Genomic DNA, 17,271 nt, shown 5'->3' with positions numbered 1-17,271 from the left:
AAACACCATCCGCTTTCCAGAGGTCTTTAGAGTGGACAAACTGTTAAACCAAACTCCAGTCTGAAAGCACTTTATGGCAGACTCTGATTTGCTTTGATTTTAACGCACAATTATCACACATCTATAAATGAACATTTCTGACCATTTTTACTGCCGTTTTCACATCACCTTATATTATCTTGATGTGTGTCACTGAAAACATGTGTAAGTTAAATGATATAATTTAATGAGAAACAAATGCATTCATGCCGAGTTAACAGGTCATCTCATTGTTTCTGTTTCTTCATAGCAGGACAACAATACATTTTAGCCTGCTGTCAGTTTAGATGGAATTAACAGGCTCAAGTTTCACACAGCAAACACAGCGATGAATGCAGATTCAACTTTGTCCAATCCCTACAAATTTTCTTCAAATTTGACCATTCATCTGGAAGTTCCACCAATCATAGCATTCCCCCATATAAGTGTCATATAAGTGTTTTTTTTGTATAATTTCTTATTTTATTTTGTCACAGGTAATGAAAAGAACACAAGATTTGTCATCGTTCATTTATGGAATCTCCCAACTTTATGTACTTGAGAAAAGAATAAATTATTAACATAATTTAAAAAGGCATGAGGGACTACTTTCTGTTAACTGACACTGGTGAGTATACCTACTTCATAGGTTAAGTGATTCATCAGCAGCATGATACTGTGACTGAACGTGCATTTGAAATCAAGTAAAATCCTGTCGACTGTATCTCGTGGTTCAGCTCATTTTATTGCTGTTATTGTAGGTGAGGAACATATCAGCCCCAGATGCACTTCTTCATTTACATATAAAGCAGATTTTGAAAAAAAAAAAAAATGTAAAAAAAATCACTCCTGTGAGCTTTTATTCTCCCTGGAACAAGTTGCCCTTAATTTTTAACGAACTATACACACACACTAAACACACAAAATTGCAACTGTTTTGCTATTTTTGATTGCTCCCACAATTTCATTGCAAGAAAACAGCTAAAAACAAACAAACAACAACTTTTTCGAAAAGAAATAAAATCAGGCGTTTTAGGCACAATAGTCCCCAAAAAAGCCTGTGAAATCCTAGAGGGAGTGAATACACACATTTTTCAACGCTTAATAAAAGGTGGGCTGCAGATGTGTATCTTAAATAGGACCGTAAGTAATGATTGTTTTCATCATCAGTTAATGTTCTGATTATTTTTTTCATTTTATCGATTAGTTGTTTGATCCATAAAATATTAGAAAATGGTGAAAAATGTCAAATGTTTCCCAAACCAGCACGTGATGTCCTGATGTCTTGTTTTGTCCACAACCCAAAGATATTCAGTTTACTGTCAGAGAGGAGGAAAGAAACCAGAAAATATTCACATTTAAGAAACTGAAATGAGAAATCTTTGGCTATATTTCTGAAAAAATTACTCAAACTGATCAATCGATTAATTTAATAATGGATTCGCTGATTAATCATCGCAGCTATAATCTTAAAAGCAGTGCAGTCTTATTTTTTGGCCACCCAAATAAAGTCTCCTGTGGGTCACAACCCAATCTGTTGTAATAATAAAGTTTTTATTTAAGGCCCAACAACAGACTGCAGTCCACCAAACCACACGTCTGTCATATCAGACTGGACCAGGTTCCATTTTCATCAGAAGACAAAATCAACCCAATGTATCTGACTAATCCTCCTGTATTCTCTTCACTGTGTGTGTGTGTGTGTGTGTGTGTGTGTGTGTGTGTGTGTGTGTAACTGCTGGCCTCAGCAGTATGCTACCATAACCGTATGTCACGCGGTGTGATTTGTTCATAAATTTGAAGCGTGCTCTCCTCTCCACACTCCCAGGCCCCCGGCAGCAGCAGGCTTATCAGACTGAGTCAGACAGTGTGCACTTTAATAATTTGATTACAACCACAGTAAGGCAATACTGTGATTATTGCAACTCATGTAAACACCTGGTTATCTTCCTCGCATTAAGGTTGTAATCGGAGTAAGCATAACTGGATTCACAGAGCTGGATTACTTATCGTTCTTTCAAATGATTGTTGGCATGTCTGCAGCTCGGTCTGTTTGCTCTCGGAGTTTTGATTCGGAGCACGCGCCGCAAAGGTCACAGAGTTAACCACATGCAAAGCGATGAGTTTAAACAAAGAGCAGTGGGGCCAGCAGTTGTGACAAAAAAAAAAGAATGGTTTGGGGGCAACAGAGGAAAAGATTTAATGCTTCGACTGACACTGCCAGTAACAGAGCTTGTGTAAAGGTGCTTTATGAATCCCTCAATGCTTTTCCTCCTTTTTCCTTGATGCGTTAGCAGTAGACTCACGCTCATCCTTCCAGACAGTAGCTGAAATATGAAAACACTCATGTCCAGAAAGAAGTAAACTCTAAATACTGTGGAAAATACTGGGTAACTGCTTGTAACTAATCCAGCTTTTAATTGGACAAAACAATCCCAACTCAGGGTCCACATACTAAGCATCCAACTTTTATTCACAATTTTAATGCTCACTTCCCCTCCCCACTTTTATCTGCACAAAAACAAAAACAGCAGCCTGCAAACAGGACAAGTCTGTGAACTCGTGTTTCAACTGATTTGGCAGGTACGTCTTACCTTACAAAGCAGCTGGATTCACAAGCTCACACGAGAATCCATCTTGCCGGGCGTCAAGGTGTCCGTTGTCTCCACCAAAAGTGGTGCAGCCAATAAGCATCCTAGAAGGGACTACTGGTAGCCACAGGTGTGGTTTTAGTTGTGATGTCAGTGAGATGTGTCCATGGAAGCGTCTCAAACAAACAATGGCAGCTCCTGTAAAAGTTAGCACAAATGCTGTGATAGCATCAGTTATATCAGAACTGGAGAGTATTTCTTCAATGAAAGAAGAGCAAAGAAAGACACTGAAAGCTTTTCTCCATAGAAAAGATGTTTTCACTCAACTCCCAACAGGTGTCAGCATGAATTTGATTTACCAGCTGATTCCTCTGGTAGTAACCAGACACACCAGATGGTTTGTTACACACAACCGAAGATTCTCGCGTTATTTCCTGAATCCAGCTGCCTTGCAAGGTAGCCTCTCTAACTACATCATATGGTTTGTTCATCTGATTGGTTGAAGTTGTGTTAGATGTGACAGACAGATGGTGCATCCAATCACGTGTTTTGAAAGTGCCTGCCCTTTCCCAGACAGTTTCTAAGGACAACTTCCTAAATGGTTTTTTGGAACAAACCATCCAGCGTGTCAGGTTATGATATGTCTGGCCACCCTCCCAATCAGACAAATTTCCACCCATCATAGATCTAGTTGGACCAATCACAATCATTTATATAACATGGGGCAGGTTTCATATGATGACTGACAGAGGAGAATCACGTCAGTGATTTGTTTTGAGCGTGATGCACTTAGCTCACCAAACTAGGCAGCTCTGATCCAATATGAATCAAGCATATTTTAGTGCACTATTCAGCTATAATTTTAGAAAACTGTAACAAGACTTATTATTATTTTATCCTGCTGAAAAATGCAGGCCTAACTTGCATTTGTCACTCATCGCCATGTCACACATTTCATTAAGCTGATTAGTTGTAGGTCCATCTAATTGCATACAGAGGCATTTTGGTCTGTGCCTGTTGATAACACCCTTTTAGAATAAGAAATGAACTGCAAGGACACAATTAAAAGATAAATGACACACCTCCACTTCCTCTCACTGTACAACACTGAAGCCAAAATATCACAGATACAAGTCAAGCCATCTTGCACCGATGATGTAATTTGGAGCCAGAATCTGCACAGTAGTGACCAGTCGAGTCAAACTCCCAAACACACAGCCGGCCGACTGGTTCAAACTGAACTGGGCTCAGCTGTCAATCATGGCATGAAATCTTCTTTTTATAGCATCGAATAGCAAATTAAAACCAAACTGATCAGAAAATGTGCTTTGAATTCCTTAGATATAACTATGCAGTGTTGTTAGCAGATGGGACGGCAGATAGACTTGCCCCTCAAAGACTTGAGACTTGACTTGGACTCAAGCTCAAAGACTTGCGACCTCACTTGGCCTTGAGCATCTCTGGTCAACCCCAAGAAAACCTTCCCATCAATTTCCTCAGTGTGACTTGGTCAGTTTTTTTTTTTTGTTCATGGGGTGACCTGTTAAGCGAGCTAGCTAATTAGCTGCCACGAGTCAGGCTGAAGGCAAGTTAAATAGCATAAAACCAGAGTTCTTCCAGACACTTTGTGGAGCTGGAAGCCTTGAGTAGGACTGCAATCACATAATCCATTGCATTTTCTTGCCAACTCAAAAAAACTCCACAACATTTCCTGCTAACTAGCTAAGTTAGCTTCTCATGGACCAGCTCTGCTTTCAAGAGAACAGGAAGATGATGTAGTAAAGTTACATAAACAGGGACTTTTTATGGTCATCTGCTATACTACACATTACCTCATACTCAAATATAACAAATGTAATTGATATATCACCCAGCCCAAGTGAGTCTTGTTTTGTGTTTGTTTCTGTAAAGTTTGAAGACAGAAATGTGTGCAGCAGTACAGAGCTATAATCTGTCTTTGTGTTGTGTTGCTCAGTTTATAGTACTGATGTGTCTGTAAATGCTTGGAAAGAAAAGGGTAAAAATGTTCAAAATGTTGCTCTTGAAGTCAGGGCCTCCATCAAGAGTTGGGATGATGCATTTGAGGACAGTGAAAAATGCCTCTAATCACACTTCCTCTGCAGGCTCTCGCTGCGTTTTCTCATGTGAATATGAATTTGCCCCCTGGCTGTTTTGCAAGATTGTAGAGCACTTCCAAACATATTAGCACACAGGATGAAAATATTACAGCTGCCATCATTTAAAATGTGTACAGCGCAGATGAAAGCACAGTCGTTGTTGTGTTTTTGAGCCATCGTGTGGCTCTAAAGAAGGGCTGTTAGGAGTCATGTGTTAAACAGCTTTTAACCCTGTGTGTGATTCATGGCTTCTTTAAATGTTAGTATTTTTGGTCACCAGTATAGAACAGTACAGAACTGTTGTGTGCATGAAGAACATTCCCAAACAGATTTTTAGGGTATCTGTACTTTAATTGAGTTTTTATTTTTCAGACATCTTCTTAGTTTTACTCCCTACATATTAAAAAATATCTGTACTTTCTACTTTGTACATTTCCATTAGTTTTGTTACTTAAGTTTTAATGCATTTGAGGGGAATTATTATTTTTATTGTGCATCACTGCGCCACCTTCCCAACATGAAGACCCATCAGTGCACATCATGCACAACAGACGCAATGAGGCAAAAAGAGTGTAACACTCATAACAAGAAGAAAACGACACAAGATGCAAGATTTAACAAGATGGAAAAGACATAAAAGACACAAGTCACGTTATTTACACGTTATTTATGTTACAATTATGGCAAGTTTGTACGACTTATGTCAAGTTACGCAAACCTTTGACCTTGCCTGAACCTGACTGTTTGTAATATTTTAATAAATGAAGGTTAATCAGTCAGCTGTCGTGCTTCTTCATTCACTAGCACAGCTGAGAACCAAAACAGACCTGTTACCTGTAATTATTTTTGTCTGTTTTTGCCTTCATGCCATCAGTTTTAGTTATCAGTTAGCCTGCGTCGCTAAAATCAAACATTAATGTCCCATTGTTTGGCAGGATGTGGGGTCAAAGGTTGTGTCGTAGGGCTTTTACAATCAATTCTGTCTGGCTGATTAGGCTTCATATGACTGTATTAGCAAAAGTAAATCATTTTCATCACTGATTCATATAAATAATTTTTTTTTACCAGTTACACAACATTTTTAGCAGGTCACCTGCCAGGTACCCGTGGGTGCCCGACCCCCTGTGGGACTCCAGTAGGGATGTTCAGGTGATTAATTTTCCTATCCACTAAAGCCACTATAATTCAGACTAGTTGACAAGCTGTACAGTAAGAAAGCAGTCAGCAGTGTTTTCTTACATTAAGCAGTTAAAATTGCAGCAAGGACTAGCTCGAATCGAGGCAGCGGCAGCAAGTAGTGGCACTTCCTGTGGCAGCATGGACTTGCTGCGGAAAAAGCCGGTGTCTGTGGCAGCTGCCTCGGACCACAGCAGGTCTGTGGCAAACAAAAATCACAATGAATCTTCATATCAAAACATAATATTTTGAGAATCGCAATAATTAATGAAGTAATTTATAAATAATGCCGCTGCTGCTGCCATGTGCCACCAGCCCGCCACTATTGGTGTAATAATAATAATAATGATAATAATAATATTAATAATAATAATAATAATGATAAACAATGTTGCATATTCTACCTTTAAATCTAAATAATAATTATATTATATATATATATTCCAAGTATAAATTATTTCAAACCCAGTTTACAGTGAAGCTATGAACTTAAATTTGTCTGCACAGCATGATTTTGTTATGACCCCTGCGTGGGTCCACAGTGACGAATCAGTCTTCCTCCTCAAATCTGGCAAAAACTTTGTAATTCCTTACATCCACAAGTGCTGTGCAGAACCTATCAGTGTCCATTTTTATTTTGAAAAACCAAAGTGAAAAGTTCTGCTGCAGAATCCTCATCAGGATCACCTTCCCAGCTTTTGAGGTCCTTGAGGGCTTCATTTTGGTCCTCTTTGACCATTGAAAGGACAATGGGAAGATGAAGTCTTAACTCAAAATCTGTATTGCGGCACCAGTCAGCTGCAGCCACACTGTCTCTCAAAATAAAGCTTTCCTGCAGTAAAGAAGAATTCATGGTCAAACTATGTTGTATATGTTAAAGCTGTTTGCAACTAACACTCAAACTTAAAGAGCATTTACATCATTTACAAATAGTTCAGATTTTGTAACTATGAATGCTGTATTTTAATCACATTTGTATCAATAAAAAACTTAAAGTCAAACCTCTATTTACATAAATACGCCATGGATATGTGATTAAATGAACAAACAGAAACACTAAGTGAGTTACATCAAAACCACTCCAGTAACCAAGCTAAACACCAGTATATAATCAGATTTACCTTAGCAGTTATAAATTAATACTTAAAGCAACAGTTCACCCGAAAATCAAAACTCTGTCCTTTTCCCCTGACCTGTAGTGCTATTTATCCATCTGTAGAGATGTCTGCCTTCTCTCCAGTGTAATGGAACTACATGGCACTTGGCCCCGGTGCTTAATACTGGGACATACATACAACAGTCAGCCAGACCGTTGTATGTAATTCCATTGTTTCTACTCAGAAGCACACCAAGACTGCATTTTTTTACACCAGAGATTGTGATAAATCAACAAAATATCACAGCCTGGAGCAGGATGGCAAACTTCTCAATGTCTATTGTCAATTTACTAGTCGGCTTTTTATTTATTTATTTTATTGAGCGCATTTGTTTTCACCACTGCTTCACATCTCCCATTAAAAAGGATCATTTGCTAAAATACACTCTATAATAATAAATAATATGTAACTTTTTGTGTACTATATCATCATCATATCATAGCATGTGCTATATTATTCTTAAGGTTTAATTTTCATGCGGGGTAGTGTGTGTTTTCTGGCTCCTATTTGCTACCGGCTGAGTCACCGGGTGCTTTTATTAACTGGTTCACAAATCGCCATGAATCCAAGCGTGTCTGATTGAATACACTTAATACAATACCTTTTGGCTCTACCATCTCAAATGAGACACATAACACGCTGTCTGCCACCAGCTTTGTGTGGAAATACTTCAAAATATTTAACAATGAAGATGCAAACTGTGCGCTGCGCTGGATGGATAAAATCCGCTGGACTTAAGTTTGCTGCAACTTTAAGAAGCTCAGATAAAATTCCAGGTGAAACTCGACAGTATAATCAGCATGATTGATCTACTGCATATGCAGATGGTAAACAACAAACTTTATGAAGTAAACTTAATTATATACTTCATAAAAAATAATTAATTGATTGCTTAATTAATGAATGCTATTATACACACATATACTGTGTGTGTGTGTGTGTGTGTGTGTGTGTGGCAGCATTATTCATTAATCAATACCAGCCCAATAACATCACTAAATGTATAGGGGAAAAACAATCGCGACTGGCATTTGCTGTGGCTGCTGACTCATTTGCCGCGGCAGGTCCATGCTGCCACAGGAAGTGCCACTGCTTGCTGCCGCTGCCACGATTCGCTCTTGCTGTCTCTCTAAATTTAAACACAACTTATTAACTCATAATGTCAAACACTGCCTGAAAAAGTATTGCATGCACTAAGAGTTATTTGAACCTGTTAGTAATGTTCTACAGTAGCCAAATCAACGTGACAACACCTCCCTAAATGCTTCAACTTTTCTGATCATACAGGATCACAGAATATGACCAAGATCGTTTATGCAGAGGTGACATTAGCTGCCAACCTGCATGGTGTGGCTAATGTTAGCAGCAACCTGCTCTACATGCAGGTTAATGTGGCTACACATTAATCCAATCGAGTAGTTATATACCAGTTTATTCTGACACAGTTTACATTCAATCCTATTTTCATTTTCACTGCCCAACCACATTGATTTTACAAGCTGTGATCTGTCCCACTTTGCTGCTGGTAGAGGCAGGCAACTTGCATTGTACAGGAGCAAAATATAGCTAAATAGTTGAACTGACTAGTAATTCTTGTGATTAGTGAGGGGTGCGACGTCCAATCATGTAGTCAACTAATTGCGCACATCCCTAGACTCTACCTCTGGTTTTAAAACCATGCAGCCCCATATCATGGCAAAAAGCTGGTATCCCATTCCACCACTCCTAGCTGGGATGGATACTTGACTTATTGACAATCAGAGTTCACTTTCACAGAGTTCTCCACAGGGCCCTGTTTTATTCCCCCTTTCTGTACACACTGTATACTGACAGCTGCAGGAGTCAGTATGAGAACAGCCATAAAACAAAATATAGTGATGACTCCGTTGTTGTCAGTCTGCTTCACGGTGAGTCTGCACACGGGAAGGTTTGAGATGATTTTATTGACTGGTGTAAAGCTTCTCACCTAAAGATCAATACAAGCAAAACAAAGGACATGCTGATTGATTTTAGAAAAACACCCACCTACTCCATCTCAGACTGACATAGCAGACAACACAGCTGAGACTGTTAGTGCCTACAAATACCTCGGCTCAATCACTGACAACTAACTGCGATGGGGGACACAGACACCATCCACTCCAGAGCACAAGACAAGACTCTTTTTACTGAGGAAGATGAACTCTTTTACTGTGGACAAATGGTGACTCTAGTTTATCAATCTTTGATCGAATCAATTTTAACTTTTGTGTTTGGAAATCCTACGGTGAGCAGGAAGACGAGGCAATGGAAAGCAGTGAACACATGCTTTGCAGCTCAGTCTCTCCACACTAGAGACCTCGTCAGAGAGGCCACTTCCATCTTGGCCGGCCAATCCCACTCCTTGCACCAACAATTTCACCTTCTGCAAGGCTCCGTCACTGAGGCCATCAGTGCCATTTATGGGGCCTGCAGTAATGTTAATGTATTGATGGACACTAGACACCCCCACATATCTCATATATAATTTTTATTGTTGTGGTTTATTATTTTGTTCATTCATAAGCTGATATATTTTCATTGGTAATAGCGACTTTAATGCTTTGGTGGGTTTAATTTGTGATTATATTGAGTAAAGCTCACACAGGCACTTGGGGCAGCCTGGAGGTCCTTTAGATAGAATACAAAGAGATACCTGTGTCAGTCAGTATCTGTAGCCTGCAGCATGCAGCCACGTTGCACTAATGTTCTCTAATGTGTTTCTGTATTTCCAGGTGAGCAAAAGTGATAAAAAAAGATGTGTAAAAGTAACAAAATGGATGTATAATAAGAGTGTGTGAGTGACGCAAATATGAGATTTATATCAGAGTTTTGCGAGTGAAAGTGAAAGTAAAACATATACCATGCTTCATCTAATAATCCACTACAGTGGAAAGCTGTAAAATAACCACCTGTAACCTACTAAAGTATGAGTTTTCTTGAATATGCAGAATATAATCACTGTGTTTTTGAGCTTGTAGTGTTAAATAGATGTTTTATGTGTCATGGAGAGTGAGTATGGATGCTTGTAGAGATACTGGTGTGATTCAGTATCTGCAGCCTGCAGCCATGTTACTCAGACGTACTTGTGTTTCTGTACTTCCAGTGAAAAAGGAAAAATAAAGGGATTCTTTTAAACTTATGCACGCCTGGAAGTCTGTTCTGTGTCCACATTATAGTTGAACACTTTTCAACACATTGCACTTTGTAAACTTGTAGTGTCTTTGTTGATGCTGCACAGTATGTTTCCCTCTACCTTCAGTTTCCATCAGCTGTACCACACACAATCACAATTTTAAATGCAGTCGAGTCCAAGGTTTTTTTTTTTTCAAGTTGAATTTCATATGTGAAGGATGTTAATTTAAATGCCTGCATTGTGCTGTGTGCAGTTTTCAGGGCCTCTATTCCTTTTGGACTAAAATCTTATTGTACTTATTGTTTTTTATGGCACCAGCTTGATGCAGGAACTGCTAAAGTTTACTTCAAAAATATTAGTATTTATTCCACTATTTTTATATGCAGTATAGAAATGATGCTGCTATAATAAAATTCAAAGACTGACTGACCTGTCTGACTGACTGCATTGTTTGTTGAAATATAAATCATGATATACAGTCTCACAAAGAGTATGATTCAACTTTTTCCCATGGTCTGGCAAACAAAAACTGCAATAAATCATAAATCCCAGCTCTAATATACACTCACTAGCCACCCATTCAGTACACCTTGCTAGTGTCAGACTGGACCCCCTTTTGCCTTCAGAACTGCTTTAATTCTTCATGGCACAGATTCAACAAGGTGCTGGAAACATTCCTCAGAGATGTTGGTCCATACTGACATGACAGCATCACACAGTTGCTGCAGATTTGTCGGCTGATCATCCATGATGTGAATCTTCAATTCCACCACATCCCAAATGTTCTCTGTTGGACTGAGATCTGGAGGCCACTGGAGTACAGTGAAGTCATTGTCAATGTTCAAGAAACCAGTTTGAGATGATCTGGGCTTTGTGACATGGTGTGTTATCCTGCTGGAAGCAGCCATCAGAATGCACTGTGGTCATAAAGGGATGGACGTGGTCAGCAACAATACTGAGGCAGGCTGTGGTGTTTAAATGATACTCAGTTGGTACTAAGGGGCCCAAAGTGTGCCAAGAAAATATCCCCCACAATATTACACCTCCACCAGCAGCCTGAACCGTTGATACAAGGCAGGATGGATCCATGCTTTCATGTTGTTTACTCCAAATTCTGACCCAACCATCTGACTCTCATCAGACCAGGCAATGTTTTTCTAATCTCCTATTGTCCAATTTTGGTGAACTTGTGTGAACTGTAGCCTCAGTTTCCTGTTCTTAGCTGACAGGAGTGTTGTGCGCTCAGGGATGGTCTTCTGTTACTGTTGCCTTTCTATCACCTCAACACAGTCTGACCGTTCTCCTCTGACCTCTGGCATCAACAAGGCATTTCCGCCCAGAGAACTGCAGCTCACTGGATATTTTCTCTTTTTCGGACCATTCTCTGTAAACACTAGAGATGGTTGTGTGTGAAAATCCCAGTAGATCAGCAGTTTCTGAAATACTGAGATCAGCCTGTCTGACACCAACAACCATGCAACGTTGAAAGTTACTTAAATCACCTTTCTTCCTCATTCTAATGCTCGGTTTGAACTTCAGCAGGTCGTCTTGACCATGTCTACATGCCTAAATGTACTGAGTTGCTGCCATGTGATTGGTTGATTAGAGCAGTTTAACAGGTGTACCTAATACTGTGACCGATGAGTGTATGTCTGCGTTTTATTTTTATCTTATTCGATTTGATCTTTTTTATATTTTTATTTTCTTTATATTCTTAATTTTTTTTATTTTTCCCTCATATTTTTCTCTATTTACTGTTTCTATTGCTGCCACCTTATGATAAATAAAGAATCCCTGAATTGTGTTATAGTTGTTTGTGTTTTTGTTGTTGATGTATGTACAGTACACGTCTCGTGTCCTCCAGGGACAAACAAAGACTTCCTGAATTTAAGTGAGTGATGGAGGACAAACTCTACGATCCTCCCTCTGTGAGAAAACTACATTACTACTTCGTTACTTTCCACTACTCCTAAAGTAATGTGCAAGTGATGGAGGACAAAATGGACTGTCCTCAGTGAGCATGAAACCAGAACGTGAAATTAACCACATTTTAACATGCTGCATTATGTTCGATGTATTCTCCATATCCAAGTGGTGTTTTTATTGCTCAGATGAAACACAGGATGCCAGTGGGTTTCGGTCTAATTAGACTTCATTTTTTTCCCATGTGCCCTCTGTGTCAAAACCACTGAATATAATTAGAAGCAACACTCTTTCAAGTATTATATTTGATCCCATCAGGAACATGACAAGCCCACGCCTGAACAAGGTAAAACAAAGGAAAGCTGCAGAACAATCTCCTCTCTTCATTCTTTATGCATTTTCAAGCAGCAATATAAATGAGGTCTAGTCATGAGGTTCATGTTTTAGGCTTTGCTCAACAGCGTGGCCCAAAAGTATCTAAGAAGCGAGCGCGTCATCTAACAGAGTTTCTTATTATGTATGAACATTAGAGCTGGTTGAGCAGCTGTTTGAAGTGTCATTGTCTGCTGAGATTCACTCTCCTGGATTTTTTTTTTTTTCTCAGGCTTTTAACTTGCATAAACAATTTTCACCAAAACAGACAAGACCTTGAAATGCCCCGCAGCATTCTGCGTCTTCAATCACACGCTGCTTTTTAAGAAAAGTTACCGGTTGTTTATCACCAACTATTTCATTCCTCTTTATGAAGTTGTGTAAGTTAGGACTGTGCTATACCGCGCATACTGAGTGTGTGTGAGTAATTCCATGTGTGTGCCTGTCAGAGCGTGAACAGGCATGTTTGGTCAGATGAGCGTAAAATACTTGCTTCCATGTGTGTTCTTGTGTTAAGTGTGTGTAAGTGTGCTTAATAGGCAAGACAAAGTGTTTGTATTTGCATAGAACCTTTCAACAACAAAGCCATGTGAAGTGCTTTAGATAATACATGAAGGCATTAAGACAAGATAGAAATGATTCACAAGGTCGTATAAAATTCACATATACAGTGAAACAGTCATAAAGAATGGCTAAAAATTCCTGAATATAGAGTGTTTAAAGGTGGGTGTGCTATTCTAAAGCAGTGAACTTATCAAATTAAGTGAATATCTCAAGGTCGTCTAGTTCCCTGTTCTGTATGTACACTGAAAAAACCCAGACTCACTATCCCAGCCAATCAGCAACAAGGAGAAGGAGGAGGAGAGATGAGGGAAGCAAACATTTTCCTCACGTTACTAACACAAGTGTGTGTATTCAAGCAAAACAGGGAGGTAATGAGGAACATGCTAAGAAGTAGTGAGCGGCTGGCAGGCACAGGTTGTGTATGTGCATCTGTGTGTTTGTATGTCAGCCTCTGATGGCACTCACCGGAGAAGCCGGGTCTTTCTGTTTTGTCCCTCCTGCCTCCTGTCTGTTCGTTCACGAAAATACATCACTCCTCCGGTCAGCAGTGTGCACGGACAGAGAGGTTCATTAGCTGAAAAGTCGAGCACGGTCGGCTCATACAGGTCGCTGCTGCAGATGGATTGAGAAGATAAATCCACTTTTTAACCCCAAAAGTTTGAAAATCAAACTCTGAGCTCTCCTCTGGCCAGTAGTCGAGTCCACGGCTCCTCCGTGGGTTGCTGCTGCAGACATGTCAAGAAGCAGGAGCGGAGATAAATCTGCTTTTTAATCCCAAAAGTTTGAAACATAAACTTTGAGCCCTCCCCGCAGGTCTGTCTCCAGCTCTCTCCCCCAAAGCTCCCTGCTGTCCTGTCAGCTCAGCCCCGGTCCTCTCTGCACTTGTATTTTCATGACAATAGAATATTATTGTCCCTTCGCTGCATATTGCTCAACTGTTAAAGTCGATTGGCAATGCTCATTCACATTTTTTCCTTTTTTTTGGATGTTGTGTTCAAATATCACCTGTCTTTCTCGAAAATGTCTCACCCCATCTTTAAGTCTTCATTTCAGCATTATGTACCTATTCTACCTTAAAAACCACACATACCTTTTCTGATGCTAACTTTTTGCCCTCGCTTCCTCTGATATTTGTTTTTTGTTTTTCAAGTGAGGCAAAGAGCACAAAGGCAGCGCTCTTCATAGCACTTGTCCCAGATTGTCTATGAACGCGACATCATCATCTGTCTGACTGAAAGCATGCAATAACAACGTGTGTGCCACAGAATTCAGAGAATACTTGAAATAAACCGAGCTATCCCTTTAAGATCATGGCTGACAGCTGATGTTTCGACATTCAAACCCTCTTCGCTCCTGCAGAAACCTGGTGGCATCTGGCAGAACAAGGCCTTAACCTGACAACTGGAAGAAAAAAATAGATATTCCTCTACTCATTACCTGCTCCACTACATTGTTACAAATACCACAAATATAGCTGAAGAAGCTGATTTACCAGAGAATTATACTGTCTTCTGTCAGTGCAAAAATAACTAAATAACAGGTCATAAAGCTTGCCTCATTACAGGAACCATGATCATTTCAGCATCAGCTTAATAAGCACTTATTACAATATCAGATGTGTTGTCAGTAAGAGCAGATTCTAATGATTTTTGTTAACAGCATCTTTTAATGGCCTCAGTTTTTGTGAGAATTACCATAAAAGTGGCTTGACAGGCTGTATCTTCACAGTGTCTTATCATCAGCTCAATTAGATAAGCCATTATGTAAAGCTTGTGCTGTGAAATGATAAAAATGGCCAGTTGTGATTCCCACTGTTTCTCCAGGCACAAAGATGGCTTTCTAATTGAGTCTGATGAGCTAGATTAAAGTTCCTGTCTGTCAGCTAAGGTAGCCTGCTGATTTCTCCTCCTTCTCATCATATGTGCATTTTATATCTTCCTCTGTAATAACTATGATAAATATTTGTTTAAGCTGAGAGAAGGGTCAGGCCTTAGAAGATAGCATCACGCTGTGTCAGGTCTGTCTCATGCCAATAGTCAGGTGCCCATATGAACATTTCCACGCTGTAATCATTTCAACATTCTGTAGATACAGAATGTTTTTGTCAACCCTATTAAAAACTACCTCCCAATTTTGCTTGAATATCCCAATATTTACCTTAATAGGCAAGATAGAGAGGGCAAGATAACCGTTACTGCTTGCTGCTTGTGTCTGCATGAACAGTGGTGCAGCCAATCAGCATCCTGGGAGGGACTACTGGCAGCTACGGGTGTGGTTTTAGGCATGACGACAGTGAGAAGCGTCCATGGAAGTGTCTCGTCTCCAACAAATAATGGTGGCTCCTGAAGAGGTTAGTGTCGATACTGTGATTGTGTATTTCTTCACTGAAAGAAGAGCAAAGAAAGGCACTTAAGGCTTTGCTCGATGGAAAAGATGTTTCCACTCTTCTCCTGAGTGGTTTTGGCAAGGGTTTGATCTGATTTGTTTGATGTAATAGACAGATGGTTCATCCAAATACCTGCCAGGTGTTTTTTTGAAAGTGCGTTCCCTTTTCCAAACAGTTTTTTTGAAAAGACAACTTCCCAGACAATCCTGGCATTTCAGGTTATGCTAATATAGCATGAGGACACGCACCTTACTCTATCTGGGGGGCACGTATTGCTGACGATGGCACCAGATGTTGTTGGGACAAGAGGATGAAGGCTGGGGAAGCAGGTAGTTGTGTCAGCCCCATGGTCAGCACCAGCAACGTCAGACTATCCATGAATCCAAGTTGTCTCCAATCAGGCAGATGTTGGTGATAAACCTCAACTGTCCATCAACTTGTCTCTTCGGAAAATCAATCCACCTCATCTTCATCACATTATTCTTTGGAAATTTAAACTATGGCATTCAGGGTGCATGTGGATCCAGTCTGAGAGGCTACAGTTGACATTTAGGCTAAAAACATGCTGTAAATGGCATCTTTTTGGATCAAATTTTAATGTCATGGCTTGCAGACACCTGGATTACACCACACAAGCAGTGTGGAGATATTTTGTGTTTTCTTTGTGTTCTTTTTTTTTTTTTTTTTATACAATATTTTAAAAACTGGTCACCAATCATTTCAATTGTACTGGATTTGGCTGCAACGCTGTGTTCTGCAGAAGCTCCGGGTGTGTTTTGTGGACTAGAGATCTTCACCCATCCTCACATCAGTCCAGGGGTGAGTGGATACTGAGTGAATCTATTCTTGGGTGAACTATTGCTTTAACAGTGAAATGAAGCTTTCATTCCTACTACAGAAAACACATGATCACATGGCAACTGTCAAGTCATATTCATCATACACCATGTATTTTGCGCACAGGAGATCATTGCTCTAAATATTTCAAAACAAAAAGTATCAGAGAATAGTTAGTGTGGTGGAGCTGAATGTAGAAATATATTTGGTAAAACCCCCAGAAAAACGAGGAGCGTCTCTACAGAACAACATGGTTGTAGATCATCTTTTCAGTGTAAGCTTTCATTCTCCCGGTGTGCTGTTAGAAGAGACTTCCACATGACCTCAAGAAGAAGATTTTAATGCCTGCTGCGTGCTTCACAGCGTGAGTGCTTCAAATAGTCTCATACAATTGGTCGTGTTCAGGCAGAACAATGCTGATCTATTGTAAAGATTCATGAACAATGGTGTTTTTGTGGGAGATGATCTTTTTCTCCTTTTGAAGACGATAAATCTCCAGCAGACATGCCAGTGAGGGTGCTTTTCCTCCTCCTGTAACGATTCATTTGGCAGAAAGGAGACACACTTAAAGCTGAAGGTTTCTACAGGTGTGTCTTTACAAAAGAGCAGACTTAGCTCTTCTGTATCTGTGCCTCTGTGGATGGCTTCATTGTTCTGCTACAAAATCCTGCCTGAGATCTTGTATTTTTCTGTTTATGTCTCCTTTCACATCTTTCTTGTGCAGAAGTTCTAAACGTATAGTTAGAAGGACTACACTATTAACTGAACATTCAACAGAATTTCTGATTGTGAGTTTTGTAAAAAAAAAAATTAGGGGTGGTCTGATGTATAACAACATTGTCCATTGCAATGACTGACAGTCATCAACCACTGAGCCCTCAACCACTGTAACATCGTAATCTAAAAGCCCTCTGTGTTTGAACTGACCTGACAGGCTAGATGGTTTGTTACACAGAACCATCTGGGAAGTCGTCCT

This window comes from Lutjanus erythropterus, chromosome 7 (assembly GCF_056507025.1).
Source record: "Lutjanus erythropterus isolate fLutEry1 chromosome 7, fLutEry1.hap2, whole genome shotgun sequence".
NCBI classification, from domain to species: domain Eukaryota; kingdom Metazoa; phylum Chordata; class Actinopteri; order Lutjaniformes; family Lutjanidae; genus Lutjanus; species Lutjanus erythropterus.
This window is presented reverse-complemented; position numbering follows the sequence as displayed.